This window comes from Zonotrichia albicollis, chromosome W (genome assembly GCF_047830755.1).
Source record: "Zonotrichia albicollis isolate bZonAlb1 chromosome W, bZonAlb1.hap1, whole genome shotgun sequence".
Taxonomy (NCBI): Eukaryota; Metazoa; Chordata; class Aves; order Passeriformes; family Passerellidae; genus Zonotrichia; species Zonotrichia albicollis.
Window position 1 is genome coordinate 19723635 of NC_133859.1, and position 7052 is coordinate 19730686.

At 45.2% G+C, this 7052-nt stretch overlaps 1 long non-coding RNA gene across 1 annotated transcript; it reads right to left on the minus strand.

The window, feature by feature from the left end:
• Nucleotides 1–585: 585 nt before the first annotated feature.
• On the minus strand, nt 586–4393 carry LOC141726823 (uncharacterized). Its single transcript, XR_012577790.1, has 3 exons — nt 3461–4393; nt 2986–3246; nt 586–2887 (listed from the first exon to the last, which is right to left on the minus strand). It is a non-coding gene; the product is annotated as an uncharacterized LOC141726823 (long non-coding RNA).
• Nucleotides 4394–7052: the final 2659 nt, after the last annotated feature.

Sequence of the window (7052 nt, forward strand, 5' to 3'; positions counted from 1 at the left end):
GGACTGCCCCTGCCCCAATCTGGTTGGCTCAGCCCACAAACCGCACCCAACCCACGGTCCCGCCTCTGCTGGCCAGTCCAGCCTGCCGCTGCAACATGGGGGTGGAGCCCCCGATGACATCACTACAATTGCCCGGATGTTGTCACTATGTCACTCCCGGAAATGCACTGGAACCAAGAAGTCTCAGTGCTACGATGCAGAGTCCTGCTCCTCGCTCCGGCCCCACACCTGCTGCTGCCACAGCTTCAACACATCTGCAGCCAAAACTCCAACAGCCCCAAGGAACCACATCACTGATGGACACGCAAGACCCCCACAGAGGGAACCCAAATCTCTGCCCTACTACCAGCCTCGGAGAAGAAGCCCTTGCGACCCCACCAGCTCCAACTCCATCACCACTCCTATTAGACACCATCCCAGCACATATTAACACTACGAGCCATAATGAAAGCTGCAAACATGTGTACTCCAACCCACAGGTACTCAAGCTTAAAATAAAACTCCAAAAATTATACGTACAAAACCTTACACACACACACACACACACACATATATATATATATGCACAAGAGCTTTAAACCTGTATTGCAATATTTATTATTGTTTTTAATTTGCATCCTACAAAAAGTATTAGTCAAAAGGTACCACAATTGTCCCTTGAAAAGGAAAAGCTAAAAGCTAGACACCCTCAACTGGATTAAACCCTATCCAAAATTAACCAATTTACAATTAACACCCTTATTTGACCTCCTAAAAGGTGATCCTAAGGTAAATTCCCCCAGAAAATTAACCCCAGAAGCAAAAATGCTCTCAAAACAGTAGAGCAAGCTACTATCAAAACAGACAATAGCCCTGCTTACATTTCACAGAAAACAAGACATTTCCTACAGCTCTGGGGTGTGTCACACCCCACTGGTATTCCCAAATTAGCAACAGGACAAGCCATCGTGGAAAGAACAAATGGCACTTTAAAATGCAAACCTGAAAAACAAAGGAGACAAATGTGTGGTGCGATCCCACAGAGGAGGGTAGCTAAAGCTATCTATACACTAAATCATTTGAGACATTTAGAAAAGTCCCAAACCCCAGTCATTTTAAATCACTTTCTATCACAGTCATCCGGTGATGATCAGTCACCCAAACCCAAGGTAATGGTGTGAGACCCCACCAATAGGTGGGGAGGCTGGTGGAATCTCATCACCTGGGGATGTGGGTATGCCTGTGTTTTCAAGGACACCAAAATGCATTGGGTACCTGCCAGATGTGTCTGTCCTGCCCTACATCCTGCTCAGGACCACAGGCAGCATCCTCTGGATGACCCCTCAACGGACATCACAGAGCCATGTATGAAGCAGTGACCAAAACAACTTGTTCCTCTACCTCATGGAAATCTGGGACTCTTGTAGTGACAGGACTAGGACTTCATTTGTTCACAAACTGTTTTTTCTGTTTACAAACTGTTTTTCTAGTAGTTGGGTTTTTCTCTAACAGTTCTCAGGGTTAAATGGTTTAAGGGTTAAATGGTTTCTTTTTTAGAAGTAGTAACTATAAGTAGGTAACCTGTGGCATGTTAGCCTCAAGGGTTATGATCTTGCCTAACAGCTCCTGGAAGTGAGTGCTGCAACTTCAAGTGGTACTTGGAACACATTGCTGGCTGGGGAGCTAGGTTTGTCAAACTGGGTGGAAAGCCTCATGCAAATTAAACCCATGCTGTCTTATGTCACCCTGTTTGCAAAAGGCTCTTGCAGAAAGGTGACAGAGAGCAGGTTGCAATTTTTAATAAAGAAAGAAAGGAGGAGATGTTATAGTACAAGCTGGCTTGTACTGGGCAATTAATTAGGCTATAAATAAGAAACCCAGCACAGTTCCATAAACAAGTCCTTGGCTGAGGGAGGATAGGATGGATTTGAATACATAGAAGGACGTCACCCAATCACGTTCCACCCTAAGATGCAGACATCCTACTGGCCAGAGAGCTGGGCGGAGAGAGGTCTCATCCAATCAGCTATCTGAGCCCAGGAAATCCAAAGCCCTTGTAAAAAGGGCAGCCATAATAAACTTGCAGCTGTTTGCTGATGACTCTCGTTGTTGTGTCATGTGTCTGTCTCCAACCCACGATTCCACATAGCAATAGACTGACAAATATCAGTAATTTCCCTTTCTAATACCACCTTTTTCACATGTTTCAAAAGGTTCTCTGTTCACCTATGAGTGTCTTCATGTTTACGCTGAGGTGGGACTACAACCTGTCCTTCTGGTTTAATAGTCTATTCACTTTGTTTGATCTCAGCTTTGTGCCAGAAAACTGATGGTCTTTTTGATCACACTTTGGGGAAAACTTTAACAAATCAATTCCCCTCTGTGACAACACTGTTAAGATGTCTTTTTCTGCAGCCTCTCTTACTATTTCATCAGCAGAATGATTCTTTAATTTGGGAGTTGTTTCCTTGTTTTGCTGAATTTTGCAATGCATAAAGGCTGTTTCTGTAGACTTCCAAATACCCTGTAGCAGCACATGGATCCATTCAGTATGTTCCATTCCATTACCTTGAAGAGTCAGCAGTACTCTCTCCATCCAGATGACTTCACTGACATACATGACATTAAATACATATCCAGAATTAGTCCATATTTTTACCTTATTTCCTTTGCTCAGTTCTAGATATTTTGCTGATGCAATCAGTTTAGTTCTCTGCGATGACACATTTGATCGCAAGGCCTTTTCCCTGATTACCTTATCCGTGGTTGTCACTGCATAATTTGTCATCTATTTGCTATCTTGCATAAAACTGCTCTTGTCTGCATGCAGCTCCCAATCTGGATCTTGTGGTGACACATCCTTCAGGTCTGGTCTGCTGGAATAAGCCTCTTCCATGGTCTGTAAACCCTAAACCAGAACACAGTCATACTCAGATATATTATCAGTTAGTGTTGGGAAGAGAGACATACCAGGATTGACAGCAAACATTTTCAGAATAGCATTACCCTGTTTCAGTAACACGACATAGGGTACGTCGTTGGTGCTCATAGGACAAACAGTGAGTTGGATGCAACTGTTGGATGCAGCAATTCTTAGCTGCCGCCTTCTCCAGTTCTCCAGTTTCTTTGCCAGCTGATTTCTGAATATAGTTGGCCTGTTCCTTAAACCCTCAGGCAGGACTGTCTTGGTGAGCTGGCTCTTTCTCCCTGTTTCAGGATTCTTCCACTTAACAGCAGAGTCCTTGGCCTTTCCTGTTCACAGGGATGCTGGAGAAGGTATTTTAAAAGTTTAATTCAGTAAACCATCCTAAACTATCTGTTATTCTCTTCCTTTTGCAAAATTCCAACAGATACTTCTTAGGAGAATTTGTCAAATAGAGAAACCGATGAACCACCCAGTATCTTCCTAATTCATATTTCAAAGGTTGAAAGGAAGGTCTCATCTCTCTTACCCCTCTGGCACTTACAGTGCTTATAGTACCTTGATTAGGTTTCTTTTCTAAGGTGTTCATTCAAACAAGACTCTGCTGACCTGCGCGGTGTGAACCTGGCAGCACAAAGAGCGCTCGCTGCCTGCCACTTGGCCCAGGGACGGAGGCACAGCAGGGATACACCCAGTGCGACTTGGTGCTACGCGCTTCACTTCACCCGAACCTGCCCCTTGCCACTGCTTCCCTGTTTCTCCAAAACAAAATTTGTTACTATGGGAACCGTGATCGAGCCGTCCATCACAGAAGCTGTGTTCCCGCTTACAAAGGGTGATATCAGTTTCTCCAAGGCATTCGACCCCGCCTCCGCCCCCATCCACCACGGTAGCAGAAGCGGCACTGCCCGGGGGGGGTGTTCCCGCCCGCATGTCTCGCACGCCTAGCCCCCTTTGGGACCCGGGACCGCTTCCCCGCCTCATTTCTTGGCCGTTGTTAGGGCAACGGACAGAGCGACTTCAGCGGCAGCTCTCCAAGCGGCTGTTCCCCTCCCTTTCGTCATGCAGGGCGTGGCCTTCCTGCTCGCGGCACCGTCTCATGATTTCAGTCACAATTTTGGGAGCTGCTCTTGCCCCGAGATCCTGGAAAAAACGGCACAAAATCCCTTTCTTGCTCACAGCAGAAGCTGGGCCCCTGTCCGAACGGGCTGGCTTCAACCCGCCAAGATCCAGGACCTTCCTTTCCACAGATGGAATACCGGAAGTGGGGCTGCCTTCCTCCCTTTCCCACAATGTCCGTAGCCGGGCCTCCCCTGGCCACTCCGAGAAATCTGTCCCGTTTATGCCCAGGCGTCCCTAGGCGAACACCACATTCAAAATCTGCGCATGCTAAACACAGAAAAAACCTCTGGAAGATCATTTGCTTTTCTCCACCAATAAACAACCTCAGCTGGTGGCAAACACACACACATCTCGCCTCCCTCCCCAGCCTAGCTGTGGTGGAATGGAAAAGCGGCGAAAGAAACCTTTGAGAAGCCACTCCAAAAGCAAGGCCCACTCCACACCACGCTGGGCTAGAATCCTGGAACCGCTAGCAGTTACTGACCTTACAAAGATGCTCAACACACACATGAAACAAGGGATTTAAGGGTTAATAGGGAATTTAGGATCGTTAATGTTATTGTGATAAATGAATCGACCAAATTTGAGAACTGTACAATAATCTTTATTATTATGCAAGCAAGAATAAGCAAGATTCAGCGCTGGGCGGCCAGGAGACTTCGCTCTCTTAGGCGCGCACCTCCCCCCTTTAAAGTTCGCTTTTTATTGTCCTTTTTCTCCAGATTCTTGGATGAAGTGGTCTGTTTTCTGCGCGTGCTCCTCCTGTTGCTAGGGGTCTTTTTTTCTGCCTTCTGGTGGTCGTGGGATGAAGGCCCCAAGTCTTCCTCTTTGGCCACTTTCCTTATAAGGCATATCTATAAGTCTAATTTTTTCCAAGCTCAGCATTCTTGCAAGGTTAATAATTGTTACCATATGTGTTTCAGAAAGTCTCCTATATCTATGGGGTAGAATTTTTTGCAGAGCAAGCAATTCTACAAGGTTAGTAATTATTACCAGATGTAGCTGTATCTGGTTACCAGAGGGGGGGGTTTGTAACCCAAGCAACTTCTTAAAAGTTTCCCATACAGCCCTATAGATACCCTACTTAAACAAAAGCTATTTAGCTATTGTTTTATAATTTAATTCATCATCTAGCTATTAATGAACAAATATATTGTTACTTAATACAGTTATGAACAAAAATTCGGCCAATTTTTTCTGTGAGAAAAAGGTTAGCACTGTTGCTGCTGGGGTGCTGCTTGTGTTATGGTAATTACCGGTCGTTGTCATGAATAGTTGTTTTTGTATCTGTAAAAGCCTAGCTGGGGCCGAGTTAATGGCCCTTCTCTGGGACAGTGAAGAGTGGGGACCTCCCGAACAGTGGGGAGAAGACACTTGGGGGGGGGGATATGCAAAATAACTCCAAGGACCAGCATGCCATGAGAAGCTACTGCTTCTAGCTTGCTAAAAAAGACCCCAAAACAACGAGCCACCTAAGAGTTGAGAGATTGGAGTGATGCCTAGACATCAGGAACGGAGTGATGAGCCTGCAGAGATGCAGAACACCTTCGTAGCCCCACTCACCCTGAGCACGGGAGTCGTCCCTGATGCCGAGAGCGGGCCAAGAGAGGCGGCAGGAGTAACATTGGAAGGGGTCACCACGCCCTGAAGGCTCCCACGAGGACCGGACCCCCAGCTCTGCCCCTAGTGGACAAAGCTGCGAATATCCTCCTCCTCCTCATTGCTCTGGGAGAGACGACGGGAAGCTGCAGACCCGTCCGAGCTGCCCAATCCTGAGCTGATCGCTTTTAATAAAGGCATTAAAAGGAGAAAAAAAGTTGAATTCTTAATAGATACAGGGGCCACATTTTTAGTTTTAAATCAGGCCTTAATACCTAAAAGTGAAAAACATATCCAGGTAATGGGAGCCACAGGCCAACCAGAGAATGCCTTTTTCTTAAAACCATTAGAACACAAAATTGGGAAAAGGATGGGAATACATCAATTCCTCTATCTGCCAAATTTGCCTAAATCACTATTAGGCAGGGATCTCCTTGAAAATTTAGAGGCAACAATTCAGTTTAGCGAGGGAAACATGAGATTCAAAGTACCTGGAGGCAAATTGATTTTAGCATTAGGATTGGTAATTGATACAGGAACAGCAAACAATAGTAACTATTTGGAGCAAATAATTAATCAGGTATACCCAGGAATATGGAATACCGCTGCTCCTGGGAGATCAAAATTGGCTGATCCTATTAAGATTGAATTACAGACAGGAGCCAAGCCACTGGTTAGGAGACAATATCCTTTGAGAATAGAGGACAAAAAAAGGATCAAACCAATTATTAGCAAATTTTTGACACTAGGATTATTGAAGGAATGTGAATCTGAATTTAATACTCCTATACTACGAGTGAGAAAACCTAATGGAACTTATAAATGAGTGTAAGATTTGCAAGCAGTCAGTGGGTTTGCTAAAAGTATCCACCCAGTGGTTGCAATTCCCTGCACTTTGCTGACTAAACTCCAAGACAATCTCATTTGGTTCTTGGTGATAGATCTCAAAGATGTTTTCTTCTGCCTGCCACTTGCAGAAGAAAGTTAAAACATATTTGCTTCTGAATGGGACAACCCTAGCACAGGCAGGAAAAACCAACACTGGACCGTGTTGCCTCAGGGGTTCAAAAACAGTCCCACAATTTTTGGGAACCAGTTGGCCAGAGAAGTGGAACAATGGCCGGCTCTGCCTGGGGAGGGAACACTCCTACAATATGTAGATTATTTACTAATTGCTACAAGAACTATTGAAGAGTGCCTTGTATAGACAATAAGTCTGAGAATTTTCTTGGACTAAATGGTTATTGAGTGTCACAACAGAACACTCAGCTGGTACAACACCAGGTAACCTATGTTGGATATGAAGTCTCTGGAGGACAATGATCCCTGGGAACCACACAAAAGGAGGCAATCTGCCAAACACCGAGGCCACAAACTGTAAGAGAACTGCATGCTTTTCTTGGAAAGACAGGTTGATGCTGGTTGTGGA